The sequence below is a fragment of the Oncorhynchus masou genome, chromosome 10 (genome assembly GCF_036934945.1).
Source record: "Oncorhynchus masou masou isolate Uvic2021 chromosome 10, UVic_Omas_1.1, whole genome shotgun sequence".
NCBI lineage: Eukaryota > Metazoa > Chordata > Actinopteri > Salmoniformes > Salmonidae > Oncorhynchus > Oncorhynchus masou.
The window spans coordinates 20,031,916-20,055,868 of NC_088221.1; the positions used below are offsets into that span (position 1 = coordinate 20,031,916).

The following is a 23,953-nucleotide window of genomic DNA, read 5'->3' on the forward strand; positions in this document are numbered from 1 at the left end:
CAAGCCCAGTAAGCAAAATTAGTTGAACATTTGTATTTTAGAAATAATTTCCAGACGTTGACATCACCTGCATTTCAGGTGCAGAGTGAAAGGTTAGAAATGACCAAAATGTAAAACAAACACTAGCAAAACATGCTGGGTTTTATTTTCTAATAAACTCCACACCCAAACAAGTACAAATTTGGTCGGTGTGGACCAGATCCAAATTTGAACTAATCATAGACGTCTAAGCTATGTTTTACAAGTTTGAAAATCACAGGACAGTAGGGAACAGTTTAGTACAGTACAGCACAGTAGAACACAACAATACAGTACAATACGGTACGGGACAGAGTTTTATTGAGGGTACAGTACATTACAGTACAGTAGGGTACAGTACAATATAGTACAGTATAGTTTAATTCAGTAGAGTATGTTAAAGTACCGTATAGTACAGTACAGTACAGTTGAGAAGAATTTATTCAAGTACAGTAGAGTGCAGTAGACACAGTAAAGTACGGTACAGTAGAGTACAGTATAGTTTAATTCAGTAGAGTACAGTACAATACAGTTCAGTTTAATTCAGTACAGTACAGTAGAATGCCGTATGGTTTAATTCAGTATAGTGCAGTACAATACAGTACAGATTAATTCAGTACAGTACAGTAGAATGCCGTATAGTTTAATTCAGTAGAGTGCAGTACAATTTAATTCAGTACAATACAGTAGAGTGCCGTATAGTTTAATTCAGTAGAGTACAGTACAGTTTAGTTCAGTGAAGTACATTAGAGTAGAGTTGGGTACAATATAGTACACTAATATACTTTTCTTTACTTTACTGTAAGTCTAGTGTACTCTGTGGTAGTGTACTGTACTTTTCTTTATCGTGAACTGTAATGTACTGTACTGTGCTGTCCAAACTGTACTGTGCTGTCCACCAGTGCTATCTCGGCCTATATTTAGGACAAACGTAGGCTGGTCCAGACATTGAAATCAAAGCCGGTCTAAATCTGAACCAAATATAGACATCTATGATTGTTTCAGATTTGGTCCGATCCGGACCAGAAATCAACGTCCGAGGACATGACCAAAAAAAGACGTCCAAATGATGTTGCCTGGTGGTAAATGCTTAGTGGGAGGTAGCCTATCATTAAGGTTGCACTGCAACATGCTTCATTACAGGTTTATAAAGAAGACAACCTACAATATGTAATTATTTTTTAACTCAGGCTTTATTCAAGATATGTTTTTACAACCTTGTATGGGTCCTTATATGGAACCTTTTCAAACTTTATAGTGGAAGCTGCACATAAAGTGTAAGTGTTAGGCAACCAATTAGTTTTAATTTAGGCCATGATATGGTAGGTAACCTATAAATCCTAAATTGTCATCATAACCATGTTATTCCTAAACAAAAAGTAATTTACTGGGCATTCCGTAAGGGTATGCATATTGCTGTTCGAGAATGAGTTGACTGGAGACTTTTTATATTTGGCCTGAACATTGAGTCAAATGAATGAGAATTATTGTATCACAGATAGCCATCTTGTAATATTATCCACTGTCTCCAGACACAGGGAAAATGGGGTTTTCCACAGACACCGTACATTTGAAAACAGACATGAAATGCAGACATTTATTTTTACATGGCACAGCACATACAGTTGAACTGAACTTTTACTGACAGCATTGCAGCGGTGTCATTCTTGGTGTACCCGGACACTGTTTGGCACCAGTGCTATCTCAAGTTGTTGTTGAATCAGCTGCATTGTTATGTAAGGCACAGATTGGACATGATGAAATATTGTGGGGAAGCTAGAGGGAAGACCATGATGAAGATGATGATGCTCACATCAGATCTTGCCACGATACGATGAGAAATGCAGAGATATTTTGCTGACACTGTATTCCTCATCCCCCCCCCCCAACGTCCATAATTTTCACCCTTCTAAACTCACAAGCACTCTCACAAGTCTAATTACTTATTACACATCCACAATAACCCACAAGCATGAAAAAAATAACATGACGCAAAATATTATTGCTTCTTTCAACATTTATGACATTTTTCGTGATTTTTTTGTGTTCCATTTAAAAGCGTGCTGAGGAAAATATGCTGTTTCACTGCATGGACTGGGGATATAGGACAGCCGGAGAAGGTTCTTCAGTCTGAATATCTCATGAGATGCCAACTGACAGAAGTGTCTCATAAGTCCGCAAGGATTAATGGCCAAGTGTTCGCAGTAAATATACAGATGTAGGATCTTAATTTGAGCCAGTTTGCTACAGCAGGAAAAGAATCGTGCAGCAACATGAAATTATTTTTGGGATCATATTATAATTAATGGACATTGTTTTGTAGGGGTTGATATATTTTTCGTTAGGGCCAATCAAGTCTGACATTGTAAAGTGGAAATTACAAACTTTAGAAGCCTTTTTTAACCTTGCATTTCCTGCAAGTTAACATTTCCTGCTGTGCAGGAAAATTTGTAGCAAAATAAGTGTGAAGAAATGAAGATCCGTCATCTGTATGAGCTCACATAGTAAAAGGGGAGTGTTTGTTTTGAACTGTAAAGCATAGGATTTGGATTCCACACCCAAGCAGTCCTGTAGAGTGGCCATTGCATGCTGCCTCGAAGTGGGATATTAAATGTCAGTGTATAATGCCTCTGTGACTTGGTAACATTGTCTTTAGATGCTCAACCATCTCCATGGCACAGATTATGCTGAGGCATCCAAAAAAAGTCAACAAGGAGAACAGTGTTGAAGATTGAAAATGTGTCTGTTTCTCACTCTGGTCTAGCTACCGAATGGACTGTATTTCGGATAGGTTAAGATCAGTCATTATTGTCTTACCTAGATATTCACATTACATGTGAATATGAACTCACTGCTCACAATGTTATGAAAAAGTATGCAAAAAATCCACAACATGGGAGGAATAAAAATAAGAAAATACCATTCTTCAAAGACGAATATGATGCATTATCCCAAGAGCTACCTTCAAATCTGACATTGTTCATAGTTTGGTCTGCATAATAGATGAGCTTCTGAACAAATTCTCAACATAAATGTCCCCTCAACACAAATGGCCCCTTACTTTTTCCGATATATAAACATCATCTGAACCAACAGCTGCCACACAGTTTAAGACAGCATCCTCTCTCCCAGAAGAAGTAAACACCTTCAGGCAGATATGTTAGCCAGGGTATCTTCTCAGGAAGCAGATGCTGTGGATACATGCTGCTGATCTGCAGACATGATGCTGCTCACTGCTAAACCATCTCCAATAAATCATCTCCCATGTTTTGAAGTCGGGACACACAAACACAAATGCATTGTGATGCTTTCATCATGCTGGAGGCCCTTGATTGTGTCTCTGTCTCTCTGTCTGTCTGTCTGTCTGTCTGTCTGTCTGTCTGTCTGTCTGTCTGTCTGTCTGTCTGTCTGTCTGTCTGTCTGTCTGTCTGTCTGTCTGTCTGTCTCACACACACATGCACACACACTTTCTCCCCCTCTCATTGGTCTCTCTCTCTATCTTTCTCTATCCTTCTCTCTCTCTATCTATCTCTGTCTCTCTGTCTCTCTATTTCTCACCAGCCTGTGGTTTAGTCATTAATCTGAGAGCGGGCTAATAACCCCATCATCTCACATCCTGTCTCCATATTTTATTACCCTTCGTATGCATTCAAGTGCATCGGGCCATTATTGAATCCCCCTGTTTAAACAACAACCTTGGCACACATCATATGTTTAGTGTTCCGCTCTCCCTAGGCTTCGGCTATCACATTACACAAAACTACAATGGTGCTGATATGCATCACTCTCTCAAATCTCCCTCTAGTCCCTAGATTTCATTCCGAGTCGAAACCCAATGACATTAAAAAGACCCCCCCCAACACACATACACACTCATGTATTACAGACCATTATTTTAGTGAGTGACCGTTGATTTGAACTATGTATGTTTCACTGACAGCCCTGTCGTGTTAACTGGACTTACTGTGTGTTATTGCAACAGTCCGACCCTTTGGACAGCATCTTCTATGCTTGCGTGTGTGTGTGTGTGTGCTCGGGCTAACGTTTATCTGAGATTGAGGGCTTTTTGAAGAGTATAGGATAGTGGAAATAATCTGTGGTCATTTCCAGGGGTGTTCCATGTCGATGCGAGCTAAACAAACTGTCAGTGGCTGACACAACCTTCCTGATTTAGAGGGTGGGAGGTGGCTTCTGATGGGGCACAGAGAGAGACAAAGGGTCCCTAGGAGTTAGTACACTGGATGGGGCGGATACGCATCCTATCTCACCCCTGCCCTGGGCAGTATAGCACAAAGGGAAACAATTTAATGTGTGAGGCCTATTATTTCCATAAGATTCAACATACTTAGAGAGCTAGCTTGTGTGTCTGCATAGTAGACACCGTAGTCATATAGTCATCTTGTTTTTATGATCTTCAATAGCTGTCCTCCCACTTAGATGTCAATATTGTGGTTTTAGCATTTGCCTGTGTGCGTCACAACATCCCTGATTTTGCAATGCTCTGTACACTACTACCCTTTGTAATCCTTTGTACATTGCCTGTACATCTCATTTCCAAGTCTGTATTTGCATACTTTAAATGTCTTGTTCTTTTCCAGTTGACATGTGAACACACTAACGCTACAGTAGCCTACATGAGTCTATCATGTGTGAGGGGAATGGTCTCAGAGGTTAAGTCTAGGGCCTATGGTGTGCATGTGTGGGAGGATTCGTTGGCCCCCCAGGTCGAGTTCAGAGGCCAGCATGCCTCCATAGAGATCAGGACAGGATCTGTCATAAAGTCTCAGATGCAACGAGAGACGAATACCCCTTTCACACTGCTGAGCCAAACCAAGCCAGGCTCGCACGAGCGATGCTGGGCTAAACATGGTTTGAATCCCTTGGAATCCCTTTTTATTAGCGTAGAATGGGGATGCTAGTCTGCAGATGGGGTTTTTGAATGCTGGTCTCAGGTAGTGTGGTGGATGGAGTGACGTGGTTACACTTTGATGGACATGATGAACTTCTGAGACTACAGAGGGACAAGGGATGGTCCTCTTCCAGTGGGTTGAGAGGTCCACTCACCACAGGTCTTTTCTTTCACTGGCCATTATTTATAAAAGAATAACTTTATATTTCCCTTAGGGAACTTGGGGAATGGTATCCCATGGGAAGCCATGATGAAGGGCTACATGCCCAGTATGTAATTGATGTCTTGTGGAAGTAAACAGACCACAGATATAGAGATTAGATCATAAAGGTAAACAAACAACTTTTCCACAGTGGCTTTTGGCCTAAAAAAAACCCTAGGGAATGAATGTCAGTGTAATGCATGTTTGCCCAATGCACTTGACTGCATTTGATTATCAACTGACCTTACAATGTGGTCTGGCCAAGTGGAAAGTATGATGGAATAAGAACTAGTTTTCTTACATGCTACTGCTTCAGGTTCTTTAACTTATTAAACAAGTAGGCTCATGCTTGCTAGGTTAGGCTATTTAAACTAACCTATTGTGTAATTCTACATTGAAAGCATACCCCTAATATAGAGTTGAACTTTTCTTAACACTACAAGTGCTGTGTGTGGTGCTACTCGTCCTTGCTGTATTTATACCTGTGTATTTTTACACATATTCTTCCAGCTGCCCAACATAGCAAACCTTTGAAACCGGATTCTTTCCTATGTGTGTGTGTGTGTGTGTGTTCCTCCCTTTTGAGCTTCCCCTTGTTCTTCATATTCTCCTGGTAAACAAATTAGATGATTACACATTGCCTTGTTCAAGGATGACATGACATTGTAGGCAACTCACAGCCGTAGTGAGAAGATAAGTGGTTTTCAGGCAGAAATGTCTGTATTGTTTTTTTCTTAATTAAGAAAGTAACTACTGTTGTTGCATGAGTAATTTAAAACGGTCTACTCCAAGGCAATACGTGTTTAAGTTGATATTAAAACTTCAGTTTAGTCTACCAAGACACAAGGGAAACGTGTCAACTTTTCATCTATGATTTAAATACAAGACGTCAGTCTCGGTCAGAGTACGTTGTTTTAAATTTCAGAATATCAGTGCAAAATTGAGGTACAACTGGATGTTCAAGTATGAATAGAAGTAGATGCATTAGGATATATAGTTGCCATAGTGATGTTAATTATAGTAAAATCAAACTCTGACCTGTATACCTGTATTGTCTTATTATCCTGGGCCCAGTTTCCCAAAAGTATCTTAGGGCTAAGTTCGTCGTAAGAACCTTCGTAGGAACGTTGCTAAATCTCAGAGCTGTTTACCCTAAACCATCGTTATTAACGTTGCACTTGAAACCGCTCGTAATCTAACGCCTGACTTATTTTTGTCCTGCCACCTCACTTTATGCATTAAAGATCTCCGCTAAACATAGAATCACACGGTTTATCCGTCTCTCTGTGATCGCCAATAACGTCAGAATAACGTTGACGACAAATACAAAGTTGCCAATGTTACAAACAAGTGACGTATAAAATGTTGCTTCAAATGAAAACCCAAGATGCCTGCAATAAAATATAAACAGTAGGCTGTAGCCCTATTTCAATCATATTGAAATACAGTTCATGTTCAATCAATTGAGTTCTATTTTGCTATTTCTGATTTGTCTCAATATACACTGAACAAAAATATAATATCAACAATTTTATTGAGTTACAGTTCATATATAAGGAAATCCACCATTAGCCTCATGCAACGCGATGCATCTGCTTCTCATAGAGTTGATCAGGCTGTTGATTGTGGCCTGTAGAATGCTGTCCCTCTCCTCTTCAATGGCTATACAAATTTGCTGGATATTGGTGGGAATTGTAACACGCTGTCGATCCAGAGCATCCCAAATATGCTCAATGGGTGACATGTCTGGAATGCAGGACATGGAAGTACTGGGACATTTTCAGCTTCCAGGAATTGTGTTCAGATCCTTGCACCATGGGGCTGTGCATTATCATGCTGATACATGAGATGATGACGGCAGATAAATGGCACGACAATGGGCCTCAGTATCTTGTCACAGAATCTCTGAGCATTCTAACGGCCATCGATAAGATGCAATTGTGTTCATTGTCCGTTGCTTATGCCTGCCCATACCATAACCACACCGGCACCATGGGGAACTCTGTTCACAACGTTGACATCAGCAAACCGCTCGCCCACACAATGCCATACTGTCTGCCATCGGCCCGGTACTGTTGAAACCGGGATTCATGCGTGAAGAGCACACGTCTTCAGCGTGCCAGTGGCTATCGAAGGTGAGGATTTGCCTACTGAATTCGGTTACGACACCGAACTGCAGTCACGTCAAGACCCTGGTGAGGATGGCAAGCACACAGTTGAGCTTTCCTGAGATGGTTTCTGACAGATTTTGCAGAAGTTCTTCGCTTGTGCAAACCCACAGTTTCATCAGCTGTCCAGGTGCCAGTTTTTAGAAGATCCTGCAGGTGAGGAAGAAGGATGTGGAGGCGGCTTATGGTAGAGAAATTAACATTAAATTATCTGATAACAGCTCTGGTGGACATTCATGCAGTCAGCATGCCAATTGCATACTCCCTCAAAACTTGAAACATCTGCGGCATTGTGTTTTGTGACAAAACTGCACATTTTAGAGTGGCCTTTTATTCACCCCCAGCACAAGGTGCACCTGTGTAATGATCGTGCTGTTTAATCAGCTTCTTGATATGCCACACCTGTCAGGTGGATGGATTATCTTGGCAAATTTGAAATGCTCACTGACAGGGATGTAAACAAATGTGATCACAACATTTTAGAGAAATACGCTTTTGGTGAACATGGAAAAGTACTGGGATCTTTTATGTTAGCTCATGAAACATGGACCAACACTTTACATTTATATTTTTGTTGAATTTGCTGGATATTTGATATGTCAGCTTGGTGTTTGGGGAAACGCATGTTACATCTACAGCCGTTGTAGGAAAGATGCATCAATAAAACACTTGTAAGCCTTAGTTCCATCGCTATTGTGAAACCGGGCCCTGACTGTGTTGTGCCTCATTTTACTTTAGGCACAGTCCTGATATTTCTGCAAGGTACATTACATAGTACTGTATACGTTTGCACTTTAATCTCGTCAAAATGTCAACATCTCTGTAGTTTTAACCTTCGAAGATCCCTTGCAAGTTTATACAAAAAATAAAAAATAAACTTGTTTCTCTTGACACGAAATTTGCATATTTTCCAAGGCCATTAGTATGATGTGTTTTTGAAATGATGCTTTACAAGCAGCATGCTTTACCATTGTGTGTCCAATTGTTATTTAGCAGCAGGGATACCTCCTTGAGACTTCCTCATTGCCAGCAAATGTTGGGAATGCCTTCACTGGCCTTGTCTTAGTTAGCCTCTAGTGAGTAATACAATGGTGGGAAGAATCTTGACTGTGCATGCCAAGCTTTGGTAGGGTTGGCAAACCATCTGCAGGTGGTGTGGGAAGAGACAGAGGCTTTGCATCTGGGTTTGTCATTTGGGTGAAGAGGAAAGTTGACATAAGATCCTCTACTCCCCCTTGCAGTGCCAATATGAAGCATATTTTCTTCCCCCAACACAAGTGTCTGCTTCACGCTCATCTCCAGAATTATACTGCATGTCTCTGTGGGCCAATTTAGCCAGTTTATGCAATGCATGTCCTTCCTATATTATGTTGGGTAAACATAACACTCATGCCTAAGACGTTTGGTTCCTCGCATGTCCATTTGTGAAATGGCTCCTCCCTAGCATCTGTGTGCGTTTGTTATTGTTTTCCTTGACATCTGGTAGTGCCCAAGGCGAACTGCGAGTCAACATGATGTGGTCTGTCCATTCTCATGTCCTGCTTATATGGCTGCCACCTGAAATGTGAGGCCAGGAACTTCCATGGTCATATGGGAGGGATTACCGATAGGGTCTGATAACACAGAGTTGCTGCACAACCAGAATGATGTTCCAAGAATGTTCCTGGAGTGTTCTGAGGAAATGTTTCTTGTTTACTCCTTTGCTTCTGGGTTGGTTATGAAATAATGTTCAGAGACAATGTTCCCTGAATGTAATGAATTAGTCAGGAATCTTGAAGGAATGAACCCTCATACTACCAACATATTTTACACAGTACATTAATTAACAACTGGGGTCATTGGAAAAAGCAACAATCATAGCAAAATATCAACTTATTTCATATCAAAACATCATTAGACATGCAAATAATGTTATCTGACTTATCTTTGTTGTCAAAACCGATTGTTATTTGAGCAAAATTACAGTTAATTTGCATATTTTGTCAAATGTAATTCTAAATTGTTCCCTTAAATAATGTGGAGGTTTCTTCCAAATACAATCAGCATACTAAAAAGCGGATTCACCATTATTTGATGTCAGTATCATTTTTATAATTTTGAAGTAAATATACATTTTGTCATATTTATGTGAAAAAAAACAACTGCCAGGGGTGCTACATCCAACATTTTAAATATACTTTATTTTATTGACAAAAAGCAATTAATCCAATGATCCTGAGAGACAATTACCAAAAATATGGTTTAGCTTTATTTGCTTACCCCACAGCCAGCTTTAGCATTGCTGCTAGTGAAACAATGGGATTGGTAGGGCATTTGCCAGGATGTTTAAATGTTGCATATGGAATATTGGAGATAATACAGGAATTATGGTATTTATAAAACATTTCCTGATGTCACGGTTTTCTTTAGGCGAAGGAGAGTCAGACCAAAATGCGGCGTGGCTATTGCGATCCATGTTTAATGAAAAACAACGTAAACACGAAATCCAATACAAAAACAATAAACGTAATACACGAAAACCGAAACAGCCTAATACTGGTGCAAACTAGCACACGACAGACATAAGGACAATAAGAACAGGAACAGGAACAATCACCCACAAAACCCAACACCAAACAGGCTACCTAAATATGGTTCCCAATCAGAGACAATGACTAACACCTGCCTCTGATTGAGAACCATATCAGGGGGTCTGGGTGGGCATCTGTCTGCGGTGGCGGCTCTGGTGCTGGACGTGGCCCCCACTTCACCATAGTCTTAGTCCGACCACCTTGTCCGCTTCCTTGGCCTCCTAACTACGGCGATCCCACTACATAACCCCACTGGACTGAGGGACAGCTCGGGACACAGGGGCAGCTCGGGACAGAGGGGCGCCTCTGGGCTGAGGGGCTCTGGCGCCTCTGGGCTGACTGGCGGATCTGGAAGAGTCTGGCTGACTGGCGGATCTGGAAGAGTCTGGCTGACTGGCGGATCTGGAGGAGTCTGGCTGACTGGCGGATCTGGAAGAGTCTGGCTGACTGGAGGATCCTGGCTGACTGGCGGATCTGGAAGAGTCTGGCTGACTGGCGGATCTGGAAGAGTCTGGCTGACTGGCGGATCCTGGCTGACTGGCGGATCTGGAAGAGTCTGGCTGACTGGCGGATCTGGAAGAGTCTGGCTGACTGGCGGATCCTGGCAGACTGACGGCTCTGGCTGCTCTATGCTGACTGGCAGCTCTGGCTGCTCCATGCTGACTGGCGGCTCTGGCTGCTCCATGCTGACTGACGGCTCTGGCTGCTCCATGCTGACTGATGGCTCTGGCTGCTCCATGCAGACTGGCAGCTCTGGCAGCTCCATGCAGACTGGCAGCTCTGGCAGCTCCTTGCAGACTGGGAGCTCCTTGCAGACTGACAGCTCTTTGCAGATTGACAGCTCTGGCTGCTCCATGCAGACTGGCAGCTCTGGCAGCTCCTTGCAGACTGGCAGCTCCTTGCAGACTGGCAGCTCCTTGCAGATTGGCAGCTCTGGCTGCTCCATACAGACTGGCAGCTCTGGCTGCTCCATGCAGACTGGCAGCTCTAGCTGCTCCATGCAGACTGGCAGCTCTGCCTGCTCCATGCAGACTGGCAGCTCTGGCTGCTCCATGCAGACTGGCAGCTCTGGCTGCTCCATGCAGACTGGCAGCTCTGGCCAGGTGGGAGACTCCGGCAGCGCTGTAGAGGAGGAAGGCTCTGGCAGCGCTAAACAGGCGGGAGACTCCGGTAGCGCAGGAGAGGAGGAAGGCTCTGGCAGCGCTGGAGAGGCGCAACGTCGGCCTGATGCATGGTGCTGGCACTGGTGGTACTGGGCCGAGGACACGCACAGGAAGCCTGGTGCGGGGAGCTGCCACCGGAGGGCTAGTGCATGGAGGTGGTACAGGGTAGACCGGACCGTGCAGGTGCACTGGAGCTCTTGAGCACCGAGCCTGCCCAACCTTACCTGGTTGAATACTCCCGGTGGAATAGCCCGCACTGGGCTATGCAGGTGAACCGGGGACACCGTGCGCAAGGCTGGTGCCATGTAAGCCGGCACTAGGAGACGCACTGGAGACCAGATGCGTAGAGCCGGCTTCATGGCATTTGGCTCGACGCTCACTCTAGCCCGGCCGATACGCGGAGCTGGAATGTACCACACCGGGCTATGCACCCGCACTGGGGACACCGTGCGCACCACAGCATAACACGGTGCCTGCCCGGTCTCTCTAGCCCCCCGGTAACCACAGGAAGTTGGCGTAGGTCTCCTACCTAGCGTCGCCCTACTCCCTGTGAGCCTCCCCCAAGAAATTTTTGGGGCTGACTCTCAGGCTTCCTACCGCGTCGCCGTGCTTGCTTCTCCAACTCCATTCTTCTATACCCCTCTTCGCACTGCTCCGGCACTCCTCCTGGGTCGAGCACCCACCTGTCTATTTCCTCCCAAGTAGTATAGTCCAGACATTGCTGCCTCTCCTGCTGTTGCCCGTTACCATGCCGCTTGGTCCTGTTGTGGTGGGTGATTCTGTCACGGTTTTCTATAGGTAAAGGAGAGTCAGACCAAAATGCGGCGTGGCTATTGCGATCCATGTTTAATGAGAATGTAGTAAACACGAATCAAATACAAAAAAACAATAAACGTAATACGAAAACCGAAACAGCCTAACACTGGTGCTAAGTAACACACGACAGCAAAGGACATAAGGACAGGAACAGGAACAATCACCCACAAAACCCAACACCAAACAGGCTACCTAAATGTGGTTCCCAATCAGAGACAATGACTAACACCTGCCTCTGATTGAGAACCATATCAGGCCAAACACAGAAACAGACAAACTAGACACACAACATAGAATGCCCACTCAGATCACACCCTGACCAAACAAAACATATAAACATACAAAGCAAACTATGGTCAGGGTGTGACACCTGAAGAACAACTATTTTTCTGAGAATACAATACATCACTATGTGCACATTTAGGGGGTCGCTTGTTTCTGTATGACAATTCTACAAAGTATTCATGCCATTGATAGACTTGTATGAGTTGTTTTGACTGCAACTAAGCATATATGTAAGGTAATTTAGATTTTGTACATGGTCATACCTAGTTATAACCAGTTAGAAACATAGGCGAGTACATAAGGTGCTCTATCTCTGCAGGTGATCGAGGTAAAAATCTAGGAAATAACAGAAAACATAGCATCACTTAATTAATGCGCCCGACATTATAGCTTCTTTAGTCAGACCATTCTAGCTCTAGTGAAGAAGGAGGAATACCTTTTGATGACATGATGAATGAATCAAACAGACCTGGCCGCACTTCGGGCTGCAGCACACAGATACAGAACCGGCATGGACACGACATGACACACAGCATAAAATAATGCACTGTTTACACAATTTATGGTAGCCAACACAATCATATTATCACCAACCGCAACAAGAACAGTGTCACATCAAAGGTGACAGGCTCATGGTGATGAAAGGACAGCGATCGTAATACCTGTGCACTCCATGGCGCTGAACGGGAGCACGTTTTGGTCAAACACACGACACGGCTGATAGACATACGACAGCAGTCACAAACAGCAGCAAATAATGTTAAAGAATAAGCAGCCCATTTTCTCCAGTAGGCCCCATGAAATCATACCAAAACAAAAGCACAACCATTTCATGTCCAAAATGAAATGAACAAACCAAATCTTACTTTCCATTGCAAATATATTTTATTACATACCTTTCAGCAACAACATCCACCTTGAAGATGATAACAGCTGCTGCAGCCGCCATCGCCATTGACCCACTTTCACAACACAAGCCACCGAAGAAAGAGTGTGGTTTCATGCACACAAAAATGCGATTATTGTGCATAGTCAGATTCATATCATAGTTATATTAAAACAATGACATGTTTCGCAAGAAGAACGACTTCCCTCATAACTCTGTTTACATGGACACATCTGAAATCAGGCTACCTGATGGCACAATCAAAATGAACATTTTACCACAGTGAACATGTCATTTTTGGGAAGCATATTTGATTCTGAGTTTGGACATTTAAAGTTTTTATGTGAAAACAACTTCCAGGACACATACATTCAGTTGTTTCACTCGAAGCGAAGTACAGATCAAATACACCTGCTGGAACACCGGTGGGACACCGCTGGAACACCGGTGCGCTGGAACACCGGTGGAACACCGCTGGAACACCGGTGGGACACCGCTGGAACACCGGTGGAACACCGGTTAAGGGGTTTACATGTCTTAATAATTTGAAAGATTGCTCAGAAAACCAGGTGCTTTAATCAGTGTATGCTTACTTTGACCTTTACATTTACATTAATGTTTTCTCTTGCTCTGTCTTCTTCTTCTTCAAGGTTTTATGACAGACTACAACCTATTAGTGTATTGCCGCAACCTACTGTATGGCTGTTTATCAGTATAATAGTTCACTACAAATACAAGTTGCCAATGTTACAAACAAGTGATGTATAAAATGTTGCTTCGAATGAAAACCGAGATGCCTGCAATAAAATATAAACAGTAGGCTGTAGCCCTATTTCAATCATATTGCAAAACAGTTCATGTTCAATCAGTTGAGTTCTATTTTGTTATTTGTGATTTGTCTCAATATACACTGAACAAAAATATAATATCTACAATTTTATTGAGTTACAGTTCATATATAAGAAAATCCACCATTTGCCTCATGCAGCGCGATGCATCTGCTTCGCATAGTGTTGATCAGGCTGTTGATTGTGGCCTGTAGAATGCTGTCCCTCTCCTCTTCAATGGCTATATAATATACATTTGCTGTATATTGGTGGGAATTGGAACACGCTGTCGATCCAGAGCATCCATACCAGGGTCTTGACCTGACTGCAGTTCGGTGTCGTAACCAAATTCAGTAGGCAAATCCTCACCTTCGATAGCCACTGGCACGCTGAAGAAGTGTGCTCTTCATGCATGAATCCCGGTTTCAACAGTACCTGGCCGATGGCAGACTATTATGGCATTGTGTGGGCAAGCGGTTTGCTGATGTCAACGTTGTGAACAGAGTTCCCCATGGTGCCGGTGTGGTTACGGTTTGGGTAGGCATAAGCTACGGACAATGAACACAATTGCATTTTATTAGTGGTCGTTTGAATGCTCAGAGATACCGTGACGAGATCCTCTGAAGGTCTATAATGCTCTGAAGGTTCCCCACTGACATATGAAATGACTATATATATATATAATATACTGTGTGTATATATGTTACAAACAAGTGAAGTTTAAAATGTTGCTTCAAATGAAAACCGAGATGCCTGTAATAAAATATAAACAGTAGGCTATAGCCCTATATATATATACAGTATATTACTCACCAGGCTCTCATTTAGTCATTTCATATGTCTCCCCCTCCCCTGTGGTCTGTTCCTGGAATGTGACCATGCTGAAAATGTCCGGAGACATTCCAGGAACCAAAGATCGTTTCCCTTCAAGAGACATTCTAGGAACTAAAGGTGATTGATTTGCTCCCCCTTTGCCATCCAAGTGTCCCATATCTCCTAGACATAGTGTTCACTCTATTTCATTACAACATAGAGATGGGTCTAGCAAAAAATGGGCTTTGAACAGTGTTTCATTCCCTTGATATTACGCAGGGTTTGTTAGCAGGTCTTAAAGCCAGCATGTGCATATGCAAATAAACCCAGCCCAGCTGGATGCATATTATCTGCTTTCAATGAAGCTGGACTCAAATTCATTCAACACATCATTCGTCACCTGGAATCCTTATGTCGGGTCCGTAGAAAAGTGTTTCATGGTTACAGCTGATAATGCCTATGCACTCAGCCACCTGTTTCCTTGAATAACTGCCCTGGCACGTGCTGTGTCTTGTGTAGGAACGAGTGCCACACGTCATTCACCTGCACACTATCAGGGAAAATGAGGGGACTTTTTCATCAAGGTCCATGCTTGTGTCAAAGAGAAGGTGTCCCTTGTCTCTGTAATACAGTGAAGGAAAAGAGGATGATCTATTCTCCATTGAGCTTCTGTAATGAGTGTTTTTGTTTTGTCCTGGACCTGTATTCATAAAGTGTCTCAGAGTAGCGGTGCTGATCTCAGTTCAGTTATGCCTTTTAGATTATAATGAATGAACAGGGATGGCCTGAACCTAGATCTACACTCCTACTCTGAGGCGCTTTATGAATACGGGCCCAGGAGAAGGTTTAATCTGGGTTACTCCAGGCCCAAAAGAAGCCAGAAGTCAGACTGTCCTCCCTTGGCTCCCAGGTGACATCTCCCACTAATATAATGTTTTAAAGCTGCATGTTGACTGCAACAATGACCTTAAGAAATGGGACAACGGCCTCCTTGTCTCTCCAAGGATCCTCCCTACACAGTTTTTGAACTCAATGTCCAAACTTGTAAATGGTGAAGTCGTTTTTGAAATATGTGAATTATAAAATACACCCACAGTGCTGAATACTGCATGCTTCCACAAAGAAAGATAAGCAACTTCAATATTTTGCCAGTGGACTGTTTTTTTTAGTTTACAGATACACACACACACACACACACACACACACACACACACAGCTCTTATCTAGGTGCTTCAGTAGCCTTTTGCTATTTGAATTCTTAAACAGTGTTGGGAATTATGTAAACATTGCATTGTCCAATGTTTACGGTTGTGTCCTTGCGACTGGTCTGCAGCTGGTGTGCTATTGAACGATAAGTGTAATCGCAGCAGGTCATATTGTGAGAAAAAGACTGCAATGTTTCAGCATTCTCTAAAAAGGGAAATAAATTGCTTCTCTAAATGCCATACAAAGAAACTTGGGAAGGATGGTGGCACAAACATCCTGTGCGGGCAGTAGGATGTTTACAACGCACAACTGCATCAACAGACAATGGAGTTGATAAGCCAAGACTGCTCACTCTCTGGCTCCTTAGTTCGCTTGTTGTGGCAGGCGAGAATTCACAGCTGTTCTTCATATTTCCAAGGGATTCCTCTCGGCCTTCAGATGTAGAAGAAGTAATGTTGTTCTTGTTACAAAGGCCCGTGACTAACCTCTTCCCTCCCTACTACTCTGATGTATGGCTTGTAGAAGACCACCCACTGTCTTCCCCTTCCACAGATGTGTCTAAACAACGATACAAGTTGTATTACCCAAATAGATCAATAACTGACCTGATACCTGCTTAGCTTATCCATGGGCTGCGTTCAGAAATAGAAAACGTTCTCTTGTAGCTAAAAATGTAGTGGATGGAGAGGGCATGATTGGCTACTCCACATGATGAAATAATCATATCTGTTTTGTTATATTAAAACACAATTCTACCTGCAATGCACATTTCACACTACTGAATGAGTCATTTGTGGTATCTTGTCCTGTCCAAAAATCAGAGCTATATGATAAGCGGAGTTCTCTCTTCTTGATCTCTATAAACTGTAGGTCACTTAGGAGGTAATACATGTTTTAAGTGTTCCTCCATTTGTCTTATAGCGTGCGGCCCCAGACATAGGATTTTGTGGCTATTTCCATTGTAAATAATAGCTGTAGTCCATAGCAACATGATTCACGGGGGCATTATGTGTATTAGGACAGGAGAGGGTGGGACACGGTGGTCCTCGAAAAACACTTTTACGGACACTTCTTCCTGTGAGTTGTGCCTGAAGAGTTTCATTCCAAAATGTTATACTCTATATCCACTTTCAGAAATGTTGGTAAATTATATTTTATTGTTTAAAGTTATGAAAGAGATTGGTGTGTTTTTATGACAGACATGTTTTTGTTTAAAATCTTCTTGACGCTACCCATCCCTGTCACGGGATCATTTTCGTCAGCAACTGCTGAATAGCATAGCACAACAGTCAAATAATATCACGAAAAAAATATTCATATTCATGAAATCGCAAGTGCAATATTGCAAAACACAGTTTAGCCTTTTGTTAATCCACCTGTTCTCTCAGATTTTGAAACTATGCTTTACAGCGAAAGCAATCCAAGCGTTTGTGTAAGTTTATCGATAGCCTAGTATAGCATTATGTACACTTAGCATCAGGAAGCTTGGTCACAAAAATCAGAAAAGCAATCAAATTAACCGTTTACCTTTGATGATCTTCGGATGTTTTCGCTCACGAGACTCCCAATTACACAACAAATGTTCCTTTTGTTCCATAAAGATAATTTTTATACCCAAAATACCGGCGTTTGTTTGTCGCGTTATGTTCAGAAATTCACAGGAAAGAGTGGTCACGACAACGCAGTCGGAAATTCCAAATAGTCTTCATAATATCCACAGAAACATGTCAAACGTTTTTTAGAATCATTCCTCAGGTAGTTTTTAAAATATATATTCGATAATATATCAACCGAGTGTGTAGGTTTTTCAATAACAGTGGCAGGAACAATGGTGGCTTTACTCTGTAGCGCAAAGAGCCCCCACCTATCCACTTACTCAATGTGGTCTTTCACGCTCATTCTTCAAAATAAAAGCCTGAAACTATGTCTAAAGTCTGTTGACACCTTAGGGAAGCCAGAGAAAAAGGAATCGGGTTGATATCCCTTTAAATGTAGGGTAGGCATGCAAAGGAACAGAAGGGTTTCAAAATAAAAGGCACTTCCTGATTGGATTTTCCTCAGGTTTTCGCCTGCAATATCAGTTCTGTTATACTCACAGACAATATTTTGACAGTTTTGGAAACTTTACAGTGTTTTCTATCCTAATCTGTCAATTATATGCATATTCTAGCATCTGGTCCTGAGAAATAGGCCGTTTACTTTGGGAATGTTATTTTTCCAAACATAAAAATAGTGCCCCCTAGCTTCAAGAGGTTAAAATCTACACAGTAATTTGGCCAGTGTTACCTAGTGTCTATTTGTAATTCAGGTGTTACATTATCTCTGTAAGTGTTAAATTAACACTCATCTGTGTAAAAGAACCCCAGCATTGACAATCATCGGGGTGGCAGGTAGCCTAGTGGTTAGAGCATTGGGCCAGTAACTGTAAAGGCTGCTAGATCAAATCCCCAAGCTGACAAGGTAAAAATCTGTCATTTTGCCCCTGAACAAGGCACTGAGGTTTGATTTTTAAATAGTTTGTTTCAATATCAGTGTTTTTGCATGTACATTGACTGATTAATTAATTGTATGCTACTCAAATATAAATGTAAACATTTGAAACTAATCCCATTTGTTACTAGGTTATTCCAGTTTAGATGCTTTAGGCCAGGGGCGGGGGACGTATGAGACTCTTTGATCAGGCTCCCGAGCCAATTCATAAATAAAACATTGTTTTTATTTTAAAAAAGCTCTAGATGTTGTTTTTCCTCAAAAATAAAATGTAAAACATCCACCCACCCACCTCCCCCAAAAGCCTTGGCACTACCAGGCAGCACCTGTACGTCAGAAAAATGGCTACAGTAAATAAAATAAAAGGAGACGTTGAGTTTTCCTAGACAAATGGACAAATTATAATTTTTTTGTCGAAGTGATATGCATTCCTGTATGCCTAGTTTGTGGGAATGCACTTGCAGTAATGAAAAGGGCAAATTTGGAGCGTCATTACAGCTCGAAACATGCTTAACTGAATGACTTGCGAGGACAACATCATGTATGGATAAAGTCATTGCTCTTCAACAGGGTTTGGGTGCCTAACAAGCCGCCTTTACGAAATCTTGTTTGGATGGGAAAAGTGTTATGCATGCAAGTTTTGTGGTGAGCGAGCTTATTGCAAAGAAACTGAAGCCTCATTTGGAAGGAGAATTTGCAAAAGAGTTGCTAGCACCAGACAAATTTAAATTGTTCCAAAGCCAGCTGTGCCACCAGAGACTCTGGGTTCGCGTCCAGCCTTTGTTGTGACCGGCCGCGCCCGGGAGGTCCGTGGGGCGACGCACAATTGGCCTAGCATCGTCCGGGTTAGGGAGGGTTTGGCCGGTAGGGATGTCCTTGTCTCATCATGCACCAGCGACTCCTGTGGCGGGCCGGGCACAGTGCACACTAACCAAGGTTGCCAGGTGCACGGTGTTTCCTCCGACACGTTGGTGCGGCTGGCTTCCGGGTTGGATGCGCGCTGTGTTAAGAAGCAGTGCGGCTTGGTTGGATTGTGTATCAGAGGACGCATGACTTTCAACCTTCGTCTCTCCCGAGCCCGTACGGGAGTTGTAGCGATGAGACAAGATAGTAGCTACTAAAACAATTGGTTACCACGAAATTGGGGTGAAAAAAGGGGTAAAAAATTAAAATAAAAAAATATTTAAAAAAATCCAAAGTGTCAGTTTGTCTCGGAGAACCGTCACGGAGCGGATATGTGGCATGGCACAAGATATTCGAAAAAACATTGAAGGACTGCAAGAAATGTCGAGTTCCCCTCTTTGTCATGTGATGATACGACTGACATCACAAATACGGACCAATTTGCCATTTTTGTGCATGAGATTACCGCTGAGTTTGGCGCAAGGGAGGAATTGCTGTCGTTGGAAGCCAAGCATGGCACGACCAGAGATGAGAATTTGTTTGAGAGACTTGTCTCCGCCATGAGCAAATTTGAGCTACGGTTTGAAAAATTAAGTGGCCTTACTTCAGATGGAGCGCCAGCCATGGTTGGCTCGAAAAAGGGATTAACTGCATTAGTGAAAAAATAAATGAGTTGTCTCTGTCCAAGTGATTTAATTGAATGCAATTGCATCATTTGAAGCAAAATTAAAGCTGTGGCAAGTCCAACTAGAAAGGGCTTATTTTCCTACTCTACAAGGACAAGAGCCTGAAATTACGTTGGAATATGACGGTAAGTGTGGAAAGCTCGCGAAGGCATTTTGTGAGCGGTTTAAGGATGTGAAAAGTAAAAACCTGGAGTTGAACATATTTGCAACCCCGTTTATCGTTGAACCAGCGGATGTGCCGGATGGCCTACAACATGAAGTCATTGAGCTGCAAAGCAATGACGAGTTCAATGCCAGGTACAACTTCCCTCTCCTTGAGTTCTACAAAATGTACTTTAGCGATGAGCATTTTTTCTGTTCTGATGAGACATGCAATTAAATGTGCATCTGTGTTCGGGACGACCTACTGCTGTGAGCAGTTCTTTTCCAAACTGACTCTTGTAAAAACTCAATTCTGCTCAAGACTGACTGGAACCTGGGAAAACCTGGAAAACCAGCTGCGAGTAGCGTCATCTTCACTGCCAGCTGGCATCAAACGCCTCTTCAAAGATAAGCAGTTTCAGCCATCGCATTAGAGTTTGAACAATTAATCATAAAAACAACAACAACATTATTTACAATACTAACATTTATTTAAATAGGACTAGCACTTTTCTAAATACTCAAGGACACAAGAAACATACAAGTCATATATAAACTGAAAAACCAATGTCAGTGATTAAAGTCACATTAAAACATGAATAAAGCAGAAAATAGCATAATATGGCCCACAAATTAATTTATAAATATCCAAATGGCCCTTGATGGCAAAAAGGTTCCCCACCCCTGCTTTAGGCAGTTTCATATCTTCGTCCTTCCAACCTTTCAGTCATTCTGAATGCATGTTGTGGGTGAATAAAATGTCAAATGTTGGATATCCCCACTCTGGCTGAATTCTAATAGGATTTACACATCACTTTGCAAGCCATTATAATGTGAGTTTCATGCCTGAAAACTAGGCCCCCAAAATAAGGCCTAATTGTTATTTAATTTTAAAGATGACATATTAGTTTAAGATCACACTTGGTGAAGGACACAGGACTGAAAATTGACGAATGCAACAACCATGTCTCTTTCACTAACAAATACAGTCATGGGGGGTAACTCTACAATTCACTCAAAAGTCAAGGCACTGGGCAAAATGCAAATAAGACTTTACACTAAGCATTGTGTTTAATTTAACACTGAGAAGTGTGGACACGTATAGATACTGGACCAGTGTTACATTTAACACTGGAGAATTTACAGTTTATCACTTGATGGTTTCATTTCAGATACACAAATAATCATGTTTTATTTGCAAAATGCTATATATCCACCTCACATTCAGAGAAAAAAGTAGTACTGCTAGTTTTTCCACGGTCAAATGTAACAAATAACTAGATTATTAATAAATAACCATATTATTTATCAATATTTTAAAAATGTTTTTTATTTTTTATTACTTAATACAGTGTAATGAGATCTGTATGTAAAACATTTACATTTTAGTCATTTAACATTTTAGTCATTTAGCAGATGCTCTAATCCAGAGCGATTTACAGTAAGTGCATTCATCTTAAAATAGCTAGGTGAGACACCCACATATCACAGTCAAATAATCAGGATTTCAACATTTTTATTATGCATAGCAATGGATACACTAAAATCTATTAATAAAAAAATCTGAGAACAGTAATATTTTACAAACACTTGAAGGTACCCATAACCAATCATTTCTGATAAAGAAAATAGACAAATGTGAAAAATTGGTGAACCTAGCGTGGTCCCGCTTCAAATTACATTCAGCTCATAAATGCTTCATTAAGCCTCCATAAGAGCTACATCAATGTGTTACAATGCATCTGTGACCATATGTCATGTTCTATAAAGGGTTCATAAATGTGTTACAATGCATCTGTGACTGTATGTCATGTTCTATAAAGGGTTCATAAATGTGGAGTGACTGTGTGACATAACCACCATTGTCAAGTGTGACATATCCCACTATGTCAAATATGAGATAAACCTGTGCATTATAAAGGGTGGCATATGTGCCGCTTAATAAAGGCTTTCGAAATCATGTTAAATTGAGGCTTCACAAAGCATTTATAACCCTGGTATGCATCTTGGTAGAGCATTGCAACACCAGGATGGTGTGTTAACACATGACTATTAGTCACTTTGGATAAATTGTACACATTCCATTACTCTAAGCCCTTTCTAGGATGGCTCAACCTCTTTCCCTCATGGGTGCCCAGCCAATATTGGACCTGACCCAAAATGCTGTGCTGCAGGATGACATACTCTAAAGTGCAATCATGCACAGCCAAAAAACATTGGTTGGGCCCTTTAAAATCAGTATGTTTTGGGGGGGCCTAATTGTGTGCAAGAGTGTGCAAAGCTGTCATCAAGGCAAAGGGTGGCTACTTTTAAGAATCTCAAATATACAATATATCTTGATTTGATTAATACTTTTTTGGTTACTGCATGATTCCATATGTCTTATTTCATAGTTATTCTACAATGTAGAAAATTGTTTTTTTTTAATTAAGAAAAACCCTGGAATGAGTAGTTGTGTCAAACCTTTTGACTGGTACTGTATGTGTTATGAATGACCAAAGATATCTGTGTAACGGCGTTCGTCTGTTGAAGGAGAAGCGGACCAAAATGCAGCGTGGTGGTTGCTCATGTTCTTTAATGAAAAATGACTCGACATGAAATAACTTGAAAATACAAAACAACAAACGGAACGTGAAAACCTATACAGCCTATCTGGTGAACACAAACACAGAGACAGGAACAATCACCCACAAAATACTCAAAGAATATGGCTGCCTAAATATGGTTCCCAATCAGAGACAACGATAATCACCTGACTCTGATTGAGAACCGCCTCAGGCAGCCATAGACCATGCTCTACACCCCCAAGACGAAACACACCACAATAAACCCATGTCACACCCTGGCCTGACCAAATACATGAAGACAAAAACAATATAAAGAGACCAGGGCGTGACAGAACCCCCCCCCCCCCCCCAAGGTGCGGACTCCCGGACGCACATCAAAACAATAGGGAGGGTCCAGGTGGGCGTCTGTCCATGGTGGCGGCTCCGGCGCGGGACGTGGACCCCACTCTATCATTGTCTTAGTCCTTCCTCCTCGCATCCTAGGATAGTCCATCCTCGCCGCCGACCATGGCCTAGTAGTCCTCACCCAGAAACCCACTGGACTGAGGGGCAGCTCGGGACTGAGGGGCAGCTCGGGACTGAGGGGAAGCTCAACACTGAGGGGAAGCTCAACACTGAGGGGAAGCTCAGTACTGAGGGGAAGCTCAGCACTGAGGGGAAGCTCAGCACTGAGGGGAAGCTCAGCACTGAGAGGAAGCCCAGCACTGAGAGGAAGCCCAGCACTGAGAGGAAGCTCAGGCAGGTAGTTGGATCCGGCAGATCCTGGCTGGCTGGCGGTTCTGGCAGATCCTGGCTGACTGGCGGATCTGGAAGAGTCTGGTTGACTGGCGGATCTGGAAGATTCTGGTTGACTGGCGGATCTGGAAGAGTCTGGTTGACTGGCAGATCTGGAAGAGTCTGGCTAACTGGCAGATCTGGAAGAGTCTGGCTGACTGGCAGATCTGGAAGAGTCTGGCTGACTGGCAGATCTGGAAGAGTCTGGCAGACTGGCAGCTCCTTGCAGACTGGCAGCTCCTTGCAGACCGGCAGCTCCTTGCAGACTGGCAGCTCTGGTTGCTCCATGCAGACTGGCAGCTCTGGCTGCTCCATGCAGACTGACAGCTCTGGCTGCTCCATGCAGACTGACAGCTCCTTGCAGACTGACAACTCCTTGCAGACTGACAGCTCTGTCTGCTCCATGCAGACTGGAAGCTCTGGCTGCGCTGAACAGGCAGGAGACTCCGGCAGCGCAGGAGAGGAGGAAGGCACTGGCTGCGCTAAACAGGCGGGAGACTCCAGCAGCACTGTAGAGGAGGAAGGCTCT

At 42.6% G+C, this 23,953-nt stretch overlaps 1 protein-coding gene across 3 annotated transcripts in view; it reads left to right on the forward strand.

Moving 5' to 3' along the window:
- LOC135547293 (calcitonin gene-related peptide type 1 receptor) overlaps nt 1–23,953 on the forward strand; it is a 63,857-nt gene that overhangs the window by 937 nt on the left and 38,967 nt on the right. The window lies entirely within an intron of this gene.